A 15,391-nucleotide genomic window follows, 5' to 3' on the forward strand; every position below is an offset into this window, starting at 1 on the left:
CTGAAGAGGTAGAGAACTTACTGGTTATCTAACTCAACTTTTTAATTATATAGATCAAGAAACCTAGAATTGGCTCGGTGTGAAGGCTCATGCCTATAATCCTAGCACTCTGGTAAGGCTGAGGCAGGAGGATTGAGGCTGAGCTCAGGAGTTTGAGGCCAGCCTGAGCAAGAGCAAGACCTCATCTCTACTAAAAATAAAAAATTAGCTGGTCATTGTGGCAGGTGCTTGAGTCCCAGCTACTTGGGAGGCTGAGGCAGGAAGATCACTTGAACCTAGGAGTTTGAAATTTTGAGGTGAGCAAAGCTGATACCACTGTACTCCAGCCTGGGCAACAGAGGGAGATTCTGTCTCAAAAAAGAAAACAACAATGAAAGAAACCCAGAATTATAAAATAATCTTGGAACAATGTTGTTCAGCTGGCATATACTTGTTATCCTCATCACGACTTTTTCATTTTGTCCATGACACTATTTTAGTCTTGCTAAAATCGAGACACATTGCTCCTATGGCATTTGGTAGGGACACATTGCAATATTTCATTTATAGGACCAATCTAACTCCCTCATTGGTTTGGCATCTATTTTTGTCTGATGCCCCCTTGAAGGGATCAACCTTTTCTTTCCAAAGGCTCATAAGTCATAACTTTATCTTTCTAAATTTTAAATTAATCTTCAATATATAGAGCACTTATATTCAACTTCATAGATCTTAGAAAACAATGTAGCTTCTAGATCAAAGTAGTTCACAAATTCCTTCTTTTTTCTAACTTTTGAAATTTTGGCAAGTAGCCAAAAACGAAAATGAACATAAACTTCATTTCAGCGTTCATTTTAAAGTTTGTTCTAGAATTTGGGACCTGAAGTGGCCGAGTTGAAGGCTCTATCATGCCCTCCTGAATTTCCTCAAACCAGTGTGTTCTTCTCTAGATAAAGTCTTTCTGTGCCCTAGAGAGTGGCTTCCCTAAGAATGGTTGTCAGAAACCAGGGAACATGAGAGATTTGACCACAGGAGGTTGCCTTATCTGCAGACTAGGTTGAGGACTGCCTGTCTCAAGGATGAGCTCAGCTCCAGATGTGCTACTTCTGTGCCCTTGAAGCTGGTGTGTTGCCCAGCTGGGGGAAGACTTTGGACTCTTGCTCTAGCCCCATCTTTTTATCCTCTTTGCATCCTTATTTTTATCTAGTTGAGGAAAAAAATAACATCCCCTATCCTTTCGCTTCCCTCCCTTGCTCAGACATCCTGCTTTGGAACCTAATAGAAATTATCCAAAGAAAAAAGAAAAGGAGCCATTGATAAGCCTCTGTGGGCGTCTGTGAAGGCACACATCATCTGAATGACAGGTTTGCATGTAAACAGCCACAACTCATGAAAATAGTTTTTAATCTACTTGAAAGGCACATTCTCAGAAGGAAATCAAGTTCCCTCCAGGTGCGTGGCAGCTCTTTGAAGGAGGAGCTGCTGCTGCAAAAATATAACTTACTATGAGATTCTACTTTTTATGACCCTTTTTCCCTCTCCTGCTATGTCTCCTCCCCCTGCTCCCCTTTGTGAACCTTCTCTGGAGGGCTTTTGATTGGAGGAAGCGGTAAGGAGGAGCCTGGGGAATGACCTTCTCTCCTGGCAGATCAAGGCCAACCTCCATCAAGTGGGCAAGGCTGGGCTTTCCACAGAATGTTCATCTAATTTGTTTCCCATCTTTTTTCTAGATTATCCTTCTCTAGGCAGCTAGCCTCTCCAGTGCCTGGCCTTTCCCAAGCCTCTGCTCTGTCCACCAAACTCTATTGCATCCAAATCCTGTATTTCTTTAAAGATCATGCTTAAATTCCATTGACATGTGTATCTGTGTCACAGACAAACCCTTGACTAGAGTCTTCCTATTGTCACATGCTATAGTATAAAGAGTGTTTTGCTAAGTTGAAACTCTTTTATTGTGGTAAATGTACATGACACAAACTTAACCATTTTAAAGTGTACAGTTTAATGTGCTGAAGGGGCCATTCACATTGTTATGTAACCATCAGCACTACCCATCTCCAGAACATTTTCTGTCAGCCTAGACTGAAACTCTGTTATCTGTTAAACTGTAACTCCCTGTTCCCTTTTCACTAAATTTTAATTATGAAATAACAGAGGAATGCATTCTAAAAAATAAATCAATACAAATAAGATCAAGTCCTCTTTGGCTATAACCCCAATACCAATACCCCATGTAGGGTTAATGGCTGTATATGTGTGTGTGTTTGTGTGTGTGTGGTTCTGTATATAGATTTTACACAAACAATATCACAGCTGTATATATTATGTAGATACTTGCTATTTTCACTTAATCAAATGTCTTAGAGACCAGCCCATGTAAGTACCTAGAAATCTACCTTATTATTTTGAACAGTTACATAATATTCACAGTGTACCATAGTTAGCCATCCCCCTAATTAGTTGTTTCTGGATATTTTTCATTACATATAATGTTGCAGTGAGCGTGAGATTGAAACAGATGTATGTTCTTTCTCAAAAGTAGATACGCAAAACAATTTCAGGGTCAAAGAATGTGCCTACCCTTACACACTTTATGGGGGCAAGATATGATTGCAAGAGGGACTTTACCTAACAATTGCAATCAGTGTAACTGGTTTATTGTACCCTCAATGAATCCCCAACAATAAAAAAAAAAAAAAAAAAAAAAAAGAATGTGCCTACCCTTAATTTTAATAGAAACCACTGGATTATTTTCCAAAGTGACTGTACACCTATTAATTTATTCTAGCTAACACTATAAGAAATTATCTGCTTCCTCACAGTCCTTAACATTCGATGCTAATAGTAGCTAAATTTGTTAAGTGGCTGCTTTCTGGGGCTGAATGCTTTATGTGTATGAAATCATTTAATGTTCACAATAGTCCAATGGGGTAAGTTTTAAAATTATTACTCCTTTGCAGGCTTAGAGGAGTTAAGAATCTTGTCTTGGGTCTTACGCTGGCAAGTGGTAGCCAGGATTTGGACTCAGGTAGTGTGACATCAGAACCCAAGCCTGTACACACTATGCCACTTTTTCTAATAGCTGCCCCTCAAATGGGTTGAACTGGTGACTTCTGGGTGTCTTTTTTTTTTTTAATTAAATCATAGCTGTGTATATTGATATGATCATGGGGCATCATACACTAGCTTCACAGACTGTTTGACACACTTTCATCACACTGGTTAACATAGCCTTCCTGGCATTCTTTCAGTTACTGTGCCAAGACACTTACATTCCACATTTACCAAGTTTCACATATACCCTTGTAAGATGCACCGCTGGTGTAATCCCACCAATCCTTCTCCCTCTACCCTCCTCTACCTCCCTCCCCTCCCTTTCCCCCTTCCCTGTATTCTTAGGTTATAACTGGGTTATAGCTTTCATGTGAAAGCCCTAAATTAGTTTCATAGTAGGGCTGAGTACATTGGGTACTTTTTCTTCCATTCTTGAGATACTTTACTAAGAAGAATATGTTCCAGCTCCATCCATGTAAACATGAACAAGGTAAAGTCTCCATCTTCTTTAAGGCTGCATAATATTCCATGGTGTACATATACCACAATTTATTAATCCATTCATGGATCGATGGGCACTTGGGCTTTTTCCATGACTTAGCAATTATGAATAGGGCTGCAATAAACATTCTAGTTTGCATTTCCCTGCAAAGGACAGCATCTTTTCAGGGCCATATGTTTGATGGCTATCTGTATTTTGTTTTTTTTGTGAATTACTTTGTCATATCTTTTGCTCACTTTTCTATTGGTGGTTTATTGATCTATAGTTTAAGAAAAGGTTTTTTTCTGATTTTTTTTTAGTGAAAGATCATTATTTATACCTTAATTAAAATGATAAAGACATACTCAGGAGGCTGAGGCAGGAGGATTGCTTGAACCCAGGGTTTTAAGGTTGCTGTGAGCTAGGCTGATGCCACAACACTCTAGCCTGGAGCAACAGAGTGAGACTATTATTAAAAAAAACAATAAAAAAGTATCAGGACAGCCAAGTAGCCAAGTATTAACTGAGCCTGGATTCTACCCTAGCTATGAAATCTGGAACATAAGAAATTCAAACATTCTTGTTGACATTCAAGAAATTTTCGTAGAAACATAAACAGTAATTCAATAATTTTTTTAATCGAATGAAACCTGTGAACCAAGAACTGTGCTAGGTATAAGACAAACTATTAAAGTGTGAAAGAGTGCAAAGGAATATCACAGATCACAGAAGGGTTAGTAGAGATGGTATTCAAAACAAAGAGCTATTAACCTTTCAGTAAATTGATCTATAATGAATGCATTACTAATTGTTTTCACCTGCTTTTGCTAACAGCTCTCTGCTAAAAATATGTCGACTATCAATTAGCCAACATAAGAATCTGCCAATGTAAATATTTTTAAAGTTTATATATTATTAGCGTTTCGGAGAAGAAACTACTGTCAGAGAATATTTATTTTAGTTTTCCCTTCCTCTTTTCTTTTTCTCCTTCTTTTTTTTCCTTCCTCTTTATATTTAAAAAAATTTCTTGGAATGTTGAAATATGGTGTTCTCTATGGAGCAGATGTTAATAATTATGGATGGATATTTTGGATTACTATATTTGAGCAGGAAACTGTCTGCGGTAGCAAACTGAAAACTTTAGGAATAATTGTGCTTTTTAAATGAAGACAGATCCAAAGGATTTTACTGTCTTTGAAGCACCTTTTTACCCTAAGCACAAAGAAGAAACCTATATCCTCATTTGGTATTGATCCAGAACATTCCTGAAACGCAGAACATTTAATGGCTCCAGATGTTTTTCTATGTGTATTGGGCAGGTACAGCCACATCCAACCCCAAATCTCATGGGCCTGTAGTTCAGACACTGCCATTCAGATGGACATGTTTTCTTCCCACTCCGGTACACACACCTGCTATGCCTGGAGGTAGAACTGTTTCTAGAGCATTCTGATCCTTTACCTCATTTCATCAGGAAATAACTAGGTTGTGTCCTCTCCTCACATTGGTTTTCCTGCCCCTCATCTTCTAGGAGGCCAAGTCCAGGTTGCCTGGGCACCTGCCAAAAGGGCCTTTCTTCCCATCTGTGGGTCTGGAGGATGGAAGGTGTTCATGGATCCAAAAATCAATGTTTCCAGGGCTCTCTTTCTTTAGAGCACAAAGAATGCTGGCTGGGTGACAACCCAGAGGCCGCATGTCAGTCTAAGAATAGCTTGGGGCACTGTGCAGGTGTCTCAGTGGGTGGGCAGAGCGAGGGAGTCTGTGTGTGGTTCACCTGTATTTACTGGCTTCTTCTTGCGAGGTGCCTTCTCCTGTACTTCAGCCTGGGGTCCCAGGGGGTGGTCATTGAACACACGTGGAAGATACAATAGCCACAGAGTGTGCCTTGGCATCTGCCTTAGAGTATCTTCCCTTGGAAAAAATCTACCAAAAATGAATAACTTAACTTGCCATTTATAGAAGACAAAAAATAATTAAGAAACAGGACTGTTTAATCAGTCTGCCAGTAAATAAAATCGATTCAGCATCTATTGTGTTACAGATGCTCTAACTTGACTGCCAGATATTTGTGATCTGGAGCCTCTAATCTGGTGTTGGGAGGAGTGGTGGAGGATCTCCAGGTTGGTTCTTCTTATATTTTGAAATCATGTACAGTCATTTGGTGATCCCGCTGGAATGTAGATTGTGACTCAGTGGTCTGGACAGGGCCCAGATTCTGCATTTCCATGAAGCTCCGTGGTGAGCCCCTGCTGCTGCCACTCCCTCTTCAGGACTGGACTTGATGAAAGCCCCTACTGTCACCCACTGCTGCAGTTTCTTCTTAGAAATGCAGGTAACACAGCTGAAAGAACAGTGAAGTGGGAAGTGACCACATCTGGGTTCTAGCTCTGCCTTGCATTCATGGGCAACCCCTTGGAAGCCACTGTGGATGCCACATTCCAGTTTACTCCAACTCTAACTTCACCCCTAGTCTCTGAAGGTCCCATGTCCTGCGGGTGCATCTAGCTGAGGCTCGGGAGCCAGGACTCGCTGGACTGAGACTGTGCCGCCAGTGGCTTTTGGAAGGGGTTGTTTTTTTAAGAGAAGACAGTCTGGAGAGTTGTGCATACATTTTACTAGTGAAGAGAGGGGAGTAAGAACGTGCTCAAGAGAGGCAGAAGCACAGCAAGCGGGATGGGACAGAGGAAAAGGGTGAAGAAAGAAACAGTAACTGGAGCACGGGCCAGCAGGGAGGCAGCAGGCACAAAGCACAGGGACTGACTTGACAGCGTACCAGTGATGCGCGAGGCATCATTGAGGGGCGCAGAGTGAAGGGAACTGCAGAGGGAAAGAGAAGTCAGCGGTGCATTTTACGTGAAGGGGCAAACTACCAGGGCTGAAGATGGGTATTCATCTGCGGAGCAGGCCTGAGAAATCGGGCTGGAGGAGGGCTGAGTTTTCAGTGAGGTGTCAGTGAGCAGGAAATAGGGAGAGAGAATCTGGTGGGACATGAAGAAATTCACCCTTTGGGGGTGGGGGGAGACGTGGAGTCTGCTGGTAGCAGCAGAGGAGTGGTAAACGGGGTCCCACAGGGCCTTTGATTCCACCTCGGAGGTCAGCTGCAGTATGGAACCCCTTGCCCTAGCCCTCTCCAAGCCCAGCTCTTGTGAATCCAATGCCCATGCCCATTTTAACGGGGGCGGCTAGAAGTGAGCTTTGCAGGCAGCATGCATGCTGGTGCACCCTCCTGAGAGCACTAAGTCTTCTCAGAAGTCAGGTCAGTGTGGAGGTGACACCAAATGTGAAGGGAGTTAGGGGGCTGCACTTAGCCCACGTGTTTCTCTCAACAAGTTCTCAGCACCCAAATCTTAGCAAAGGCACAGGATAATGAATTTCAAAGCAGTGACCTCACTCCAGAGGTTGGTCCTGCAGCTGGAGTAGCATGGCATCCTGAGAATGTCCCCTCTAGAACTCCTGTGGGGCAGCATGAGGCTGACCACAGGTCCCAGCTGCTGGGTCCTAAACCCTGCTTCTGTATTAGCTGGAGCTCACAGTCCCCAGGGGCTGCCCCCAGCCATGACTGGGTGCATCATGGGGCTCAGATGGGCCTGTTCCTGGGGCAGGGGACTCCTCTGCCAGTTACCTTTGGCAGGAGACTCCCTAACAGCCTTGCTAACCTGTTTAGCCTTTTTTAGACTGCATAGCCGTCCTGATAACTCCCGCCTGCCCACTCTCTCTCCTCTACACGAGGTCAGGCTCTATGTTCTGACAGCTCCCCCAGCCTTACCCATTCCCTCTCACCATATTTCCCCTAGTGAAAGTCTAACATAAATGGGGAGAAACATGGCAGAGGAGATGAGATCAGTTTGTACCAGCTAATGATGTTGATATCAGAAGGGTGGAGGGTTTCTGGAAACACACACAAGCTGAAGAGAGGGAAGTGAGCCCAAGGTGTGGGGTATGGGGCAGATGCCTCTGGGAGTCCCCCAGGGCCTCATACCCCTGACCCTTTTCACCATGTGTGAAGGGAGTTAGGGGTTTCTGTGCCCCATCCCTAATCTCTACTGTGAGACTTTCAGCCCCTGAGCCCCACCGCCTCTGCTACCCAGCTCATTACCCCAGCACCCGCCAACAATTCTCCCCTCACATGGAAGCATGCAGCCCATTGGTCCTGCCTGCCAGCTTCTTACTGTCCCTCTGCCTGTTTTGCCCCCCCAACCCCACCCCAAGCCTGTGTATCCTCCAGTAATCTTCACCACCACCCCTCCTGTGTATCAGGCCTTCCCTCCCCATGTCCTCCATCGCTCTGGCCAGCACAGCCCCAACGCAGTTGACTCCAACTCTCCACCTACTCCACGCTTACATCAATGCTACCATAAGTGAAGAAAGAAAAACGACCCACGATGCCACATTGCAGATGGTTACGGCCACACACCTCGGCTCTGCTGGGCCATCTGACTTCATTTTCCCAGTCCGTTCACTCTCCTTGTCTCCTAGGTGACTATGTCTTACCGTCTCTCTTCTCTACCAACCCTTCTTCCTCTTCACCATAGCCTGGTGCTTCCCCTCCAACCACTTTCTTTCCGAGTGACCGTGGCTTCCTTCTTCCAGCCACTCAGGCCAAAACCTGGAAGTCAGCCTCCTTTGTTCACACTCTACATCCAAGTCATGAGCAAACTGTGGGGCTCCACCTTCTACACAGCTCCCACCCCAGGGCACTTTCCATGGCTTCCGTCTCCACCCCTCGCACCTGGCGCCTGGGTTACCCGGAGCCTCCTCACTGGCTGCCTGCTCCCTTCTGCTCTTGCCTCCCCAGCCCACCCTATTGTTAACACAGCAACGGGCGTGATGGAATCCAATCGTGTCCCTCTTCAGCTGACAGTCCTCCAATAACTCCCCAGCTCCCTTAGAGTGAAAACCAAAGTTGTAAGGATGGAAGACCCGGTGCCCTGCTTCCTGCCATCCCTGACTCAGTCTCTCACCACTGGCCAGCTTGCTCTTTTCTCTGTCCTCATTGTCACTCCTCCTTGACATTCTGCCCCCGCCTGCTGGCCTCCTCTCTGTCCCTCGGACACATGGAGGACATTGGCACCTTTCTGCTCCCCATCCCTCTGGCCCCAGGGCTGAGTTCCCCAGTCCCTTCAGCTGTGTGTTCTTCAGGCTCACCTTTTCGATTTGGTCACTGTATTGATGGGCAGGAGTCCCTCCCACCCCCGTCCTCAGCTCTCTGTCCTCTGCCCTGCTTTGTCGTTTCTCCTCACTTGGCACATGCCACCACCTGGCACATGCTGTGTTTGCACATGGTCTGTCTCCTCAACCAGACCCTAAGCACCACCATGGTAGTATCCCTGCGTCACACAGGGGGTGCCCAAGAAATAGTTGTCGCGTTAAGGAAGTAGTGAAAGTTTCAGGAAGAAATGATTCCAGCTACCAAGGGAGAGGCAGGGGGTGGAGATAGCCCACTGAGGGCTATGCTCAGGGCGAATATTTTGATGGAGATAGGGGAGAAAGAGGTTATCACAGGAGGAAGACAGAGCTGCCTCCAAGGGCAGGGCCCTTCCAGGAACATGAAGCATCTGCCTGAGCCTTAATTTCCTTATTGGCAAAGCGAGAGTGGGGAAACTACTTTCGGCTCATTGCGAAGCTGACATGAGATGGTGCTGGCACTGGCCTGGTGCATGGTGGGTGTTCATGAGGGCCAGCTGGGCTCAAATCAGATCCAGTAGCAGGACCGAGTCCCCGTCCCCTCTCGAGGGGGACTGAGGCTGCATATCAGCCACCTTTGTTCCTTGCTAAGTTAATCAGATCATGGAAGCCCATCCCAGGTGAGGGGAAGAGTCCCTGGGGTGAAGGACTTGAAACCAAGTATAGTAGAGAATGAAAAGATGGGGCTGGGAGTAGGGTGGAAGGTACATTTGACCTGTTGGTGGCTGGGGTGGGATTTTCCATCTTCTGTCTGTAGCCAGAGGAAGGAGCAACCTTCCGGGGAAACAAGCGGTGATGTATTTTTGTATTCAGAACACCGACATTACTCCAGAAAAAAATGAGAAAAGATTATGCAGGAAGGGAATTGAGGCTGTCAGGAGCTTCAAGAAAGAAAAAGAGAGAGAGAGGAAAAAAAGATATAGAAAGGAGCTGTTTGTTGCTTTTTGTTCAGGGTTTTATCTCAAGGGTCTGTTTATAAAAACATTCTTTCTTGCCCAGGCTCTTTCACTCCAGCCTGCTATGCTCCCCCCACCCCCACACCCCTTGTTAGACTTTAAGCTCTTTCCTTGATTAAATAGTGAATAAAGCTCTTCTCAAGCTTGGCTTTCCTGGTCCTAGGGAGAAATTACAGATATATGTACATACATATACATGCAAAGTAGCCTGAGATAAAGAGGCTTAAGATAAACAGGTTTCTGGTTGTTTTTCTTTTTTCTTTTAAAGAAATGTCACTCATAAACTGCACTTACAAACAACACCAATTGAAATGAGGGCAAACCAGCCCAAGTGCAGCTAAATAGTTTGACTGAATAAAGCTATTGGATTGAAAAGTATTCATTTTTATTTAAAGTTATGATAATCATTTTAAAAAATGGGCTGGGGCCTTCTCCCCTAGGGATGCTCTGTCTAAGGCAGGTACTGAGCTCTGTGTGTTATTGTCTGTATGAGGCAGGATTAACCAACTCATCTCCAATGTTTGTATGTGGCCTTCTTCTCAAGGCTCATTAACTCAGGCAAAACTATTTGCAGTGTACCATCTGCACAGCTGCCCTATCTTCAGGCTCGGAGAAATGGCCTTGCACATTCCTCCCTCATAGTAAACCTCTGTAGTCATGTCCCACAGCTGTAAAGAGGGGGCCTGGCCTCCCTGCTGGCCTGTCCAGCTACCTGTGGGGGCTTTGTCCTTCTCTCCCTTACAGATTTGTCCCTTTCCTCTTTCTGCTCATAAACCATGGCATAATGAAACGGTGAAAAAAAATGACAAAGATACTAAAAGAAAGCAAACAATTTCTTTTTTTTTTATGGCATCAAATGAATGAGCAGACGAGGTACAGATTTCTGAGCCTCAGCATACTCATGTTTAGCTACAGACTGGCGCACAGTGTCTGCAGATTCAGAGAAGATCCTGCAACTAAAAGATTTAGAAGCATGATTTTGAAATGTAAAACTTGTTCTTTTGCAGATAATGGCTAAGAGTTAGCCTTTTATCAATCCAACAATTATTCAAGAATGACTGTGGTGTACAGGCACTGAGAATAGAGGTGAGCAGGATGGAGCCTAGTGAGGAAGACCTAGCGATCCGGTAACTACCCTAACTAACAGATAATAATAAACTGAGAAAAGCATGCTGAGGGCAGAATCATGGTTTAACGAGAGCATGGCCCCGGATGAGGGATCACAAAAGATTTCTCTGAAAAATTAATTCTTGAAATGTGATCAAAAGGAAGAGTAAGACTCAGATAAGGAAGAATGCAGAGGCATGTCCTAGAAAGGGAGGTTTGGAGAGCACAGGAAAGATGTGTGGTGAGAAAATCAGTGGGGCTGGAGGCCAGCGAGCGGGTGGGAGCAGACAGGGACCAGCCTAGATGACGGAGGTCAGGCAGTGCGGGTTATCTGTTGCTGCACAGTAAACTGCCCCCAAGACTTAGCAGCTTAAAACATTTGGGCGGCGCCTGTGGCTCAGTGAGTAGGGCGCCAGCCCCATATGCCGAGGGTGGCGGGTTCAAACCCAGCCCCGGCTAAACTGCAACAAAAAAATAGCCGGGTGCTATGGCAGGCACCTGTAGTCCCAGCTACTCGGGAGGCTGATGCAAGAGAATCGCTTAAGCCCAGGAGCTGGAGGTTGCTGTGAGCTGTGTGATGCCACGGCACTCTACCAAGGGCCATAAAGTGAGACTCTGTCTCTAAAAAAAAAACAAACAAACAAACAAAGAAAACAATAAACATTTATCTTCCCCCTATTTCTGTGACTTAGGATTGGGGAGCAGCTTAGCTGAGAAGTTCTGATTTAGGGTCTCTCTGGAAGTTGTAGTCAAGACATCGGCAAACCTGAAGGCTTGTTTGGACTGGCAGGATCCTCATCTGGGATGGCTCTTATGTGGCTGTGGACAGGAGGTCTTGGTCCTCACTACGTGGACCCTCTAAAGGGTTCCCGAGAGTACCCATGACATGGCAGCTGCTTCCTCCAGAGCAAGTGATCTGAGAGAAAGAGAGACCAAGAGGCTCCAGTGCCCACCAGGCCCCTTCTACTACGTTCTCGTCATTAGAGACTGGCCACCAAGGGCAGCCTCCACTCACAGGGACAGGAATCGGGCTCCAGCTTTTGAAGAGAGGAGCATCCAAAGATGTGTGGACATATGGTTAAAATGCCATACAAGCATTTTATGGGAGATGTGTTAGTTTGCTAGAGTTGCCATAATAAAATACCACAGACCAGATGGCTTAAACAATAATCATTTTTTTCCTCGCAGATCTGAGGCTGGCAGCCTGAGATCAAGGTGCTGGCAGGGTTGGGTCTCTGAAGCCTCTCTCCTTGGCTTGCAGATGGTGGTCTTCTCTTTGTATCTTCACATGGTCTTCTCTGCCTATGTCCTAACTTTTCCTCTTAGAAGGACATCAGCCATATTGGATTATAGCCCACCCGAATGACCTACTTTAACTTGATTGCCTCTTTATAGTCCCTATCCCCAAATAAGGTCATATCCTGAGGTAGTCGGAGGGAGACAGACTTTATAGGAATTTTGGGGGACATTTGAGCCCATATTGGGCGGCACCTGTGGCTCAGTGGGTAGGGCGCCAGCCCCATATACTGAGGGTGGTGGATTCAAATCCGGCCCCGGCCAAACTGCAACAAAAAAATAGCTGGGTATTGTGGTGGGCTCCTGTAGTCCCAGCTACTCAGGAGGCTGAGGCAAGAGAATCGCCTAAGCCCAAGAGCTGGAGGTTGCTGTGGGCTGTGACGCCATGGCACTCTACTGAGGGCGACAAAGTGAGACTCTGTCTCTAAAAAAAAAAAAAAAAAAATAAATAAATAATTGAGCCCATATTGTGAAGATTTTGGTATTTATTCTCAGAGCAACAGGAAACTATTAGAATAGCTTAGGCGCAGTGCAAATCTGGCAGTAACAGATTTTCATTTAGAAATTCCCCTGGTTGCAATGCGGGATCTCATCCAACAGGGAGCCAAGTGAAGGTTGGCAGGAAAGTCAGCAGGAAATCCTTAGTGCTGTCCAAGTGCGAGGTGAGGGGTGTTGGGATGAGGGAGATGGCAAAGCAAAGTGAACAGGGTCAAGAGACATTTAGGATACAAAGTTGCTAGGATTTGGGGTAGACTGGGTACAAAGGGCAGGAGCAAGGGAGGTCAGGAAGGATACCTGGGTTTCTGGTTTCTGCCTCTGAGTGTGGAGCTACTGGTGGGATGAAGGTGACGGGGAGGCAGTGGTGGGAAGACTGGCTTTGTTGTGATTATGTGGTGTGGAGGGACCTGGTTGCCAACCAAGGAAAGGGACCCCTGGGGCTGGTGTGTAGTACTTTGTTCTAAGACTGACAAGAAAAGTATGACCTGCAAATATAAGTCTGTGAGTCACTGGCAGAGAGGTGGCATGTGAAGAGAGGGCCTGGGAGAGACTGCACTGGGACATGGTATGAGGGAGATGGGAGAGGTCCCAGGGCTGAGGCTCAAAGAACCCTGGCTCATGTGAACAGTGGATTTTGAAGGCTCATTCCTCTATTTTTTGATATACACTGAATTTAAAAGCATTATTTGGCTAGGTCTTTATAGAGCTTAATGTGATACATATGAGAATTAAGTTAAGGGCAGAGAGCAGTCCACATGTACTTCAGTGTGTGGAGTTCATTGTCTGTGTCCCAACCCTCCAAAGGTAACTCCACAGGTGCAGAGATCTGTGTCTGTTCTGTTCTACCTGTACCCGTACATAGTAGATGGCCAAGAAATATTTGTTGAATGAATTAATGAATAAATATCCTTCAGAACTCTGTGAGGCAGAGCTGATACGGTTTGCCCTGCAGGTGGTATTGACTCTCCAGGCCTCACTTGTGCTTAGCGCAACGTGTAACAAAAAATCTCTTTACCCTATTTGTCTGTGTTTGTCTGCACATGTTGTAGAAAAGCAGGGCCTCTCCTGGGGGGTTGTCAAGTTCATGCCCAGTCTTCCCATATCTCCCACTGCCCTTTCTGTGAAACTTCCTCTCTTCCCCCAGCGTTGAGCCCATTCAGGGCAGTATCTCGCTGGGCCTCCTCCCCATTGCCTACAACTGTGTGACTGACCTCTGCCCCTTTGTTGTGACTGACCTCTACCCTCTGTGTTCTCTCAACTGTGCTCTGGGAAATGAGCCCACTTGTTAATAACTACAAAATTAAAGGCTTTGTTCTTCGAATGTACAAATTTCAGACCCTAAGCAGATGGGAAGATTGGTGAAGGGGACTTGGAGCACTAGCAAATTACAGTAATCATTGCTAGGGTGTATTTGGCCTGGGGTGTGACAAGGATACACTTTGAAGACTACTGTGCTCCTCCTCTCTGGAGGAGCAGCCTGGTCCATCTCTAGCTGCATAAGACCATGTTCCAAGTGCTGCCAGGGCGTAGAGCCAGGTCTTTTCCTAGGCCTAGGGTGTCCCAACCCAGCCCACATTTCCCTGGCTCTCTGTGACATCCCCTGCTCTTGCGTGCCTCTGCCCCAAGGTTAATTGGCATCTAATTTTGTTCTTTCTTTCTTAGCCCCCTTCCTGACACCCACAGATACATTTCTCTCCCTTCTTTGTTACTTCTACCTCTGATAATAACGTTTTGACTGTGAAATGTGTCATGGGAACCCAACTACTTTGCCAATACAACGTGCAAAATTGAACCTAATTAGGAATGGAAATTAATTATATATGAAATAATCTCTGAGGGATTGTAGAGATGAATGTGGGTAGTCTTCTCAGGGAAGCCCCCACCAAGGAGGTGAGACTTAGATGAGGTCTTGAGAAAGCGTTTGAAGCTGTTTTGGAATGACTAGGGACAGCCCAGGTACCATAAAGTGGGCTCAGAATCCGGAAGGAGGGTGAGCCTGAAAGGTTTGTGTTGAAGAACAGAGCAAAATCAGAAACCCGACTACTCTCCCCAGCTGCAGGCTGCTTGTCTGTCAGCTGAGCTAGCAGGCTTCCCCTGATCTGAGCATTGGAACCGACAAAGAGATTAATAAACGAAGTTCAGGGCTGAAAAAGGACAGGACCTCCTGAAAACTCCGTCAGTACCTGTTTGAGGCTCGGAAGCTGATTTGTGGGCCAAGAAAGGAAGGAACTGGGTGTTTACTGCTTGTCCAATGAACACAGAGGGTAGAAAGACCAGGGATTTCACTTTTAAGTAGCCTCTCTGTGCCTCTGATGTCTCATCTATAAAGCGGAGAGAAAAACAATACCTCTGACATAGGCCTGTTCTGGGAATTAAATAAGTCAGTTAAAACATTCAGTTAAAACACGAAACTCCTAGAACTGGGCCCGGCACATAGCACACTCTTTATTATGACCACAGCAAACTACCTTGTCCCGCCCCTCCTCTTTCTTCTCCCTCTGCCTCTCCTCTGCTCTTATTATTATCACTATCAGTGATATTATCAGTACTTCACAGCCTGTCAACTGGAGGTGCTCGTAGCTCAGTGGGTAGGACGCTGGCCACATACACCAACACGGGCGGGTTTGAACCCGGCCCGGGCCTGCTAAACAACAATGACAACTGCAACAAAAAAATAGCCAGGTGTTGTGGTGGGCACCTGTGGTCCCAGCTACTCGGGAGGCTGAGGCAAGAGAATCACTTAAGCCCAAGAGTTAGAGGTTGCTGTGAGCTGTGGTGCCACAGCACTCTACCAAGCATGACATAGTGAGACTCTGTCTCAAAAACAAATAAACAA

At 45.8% G+C, this 15,391-nt stretch overlaps 1 protein-coding gene across 2 annotated transcripts in view; it reads left to right on the forward strand.

Annotated features, from left to right (window-relative positions):
• TNR (tenascin R) overlaps positions 1–15,391 on the forward strand; it is a 432,007-nt gene that overhangs the window by 41,377 nt on the left and 375,239 nt on the right. The gene's annotated exons all lie outside the window — the stretch shown is intronic.

The sequence above is a fragment of the Nycticebus coucang genome, chromosome 10 (genome assembly GCF_027406575.1).
Source record: "Nycticebus coucang isolate mNycCou1 chromosome 10, mNycCou1.pri, whole genome shotgun sequence".
Lineage (NCBI taxonomy): Eukaryota > Metazoa > Chordata > Mammalia > Primates > Lorisidae > Nycticebus > Nycticebus coucang.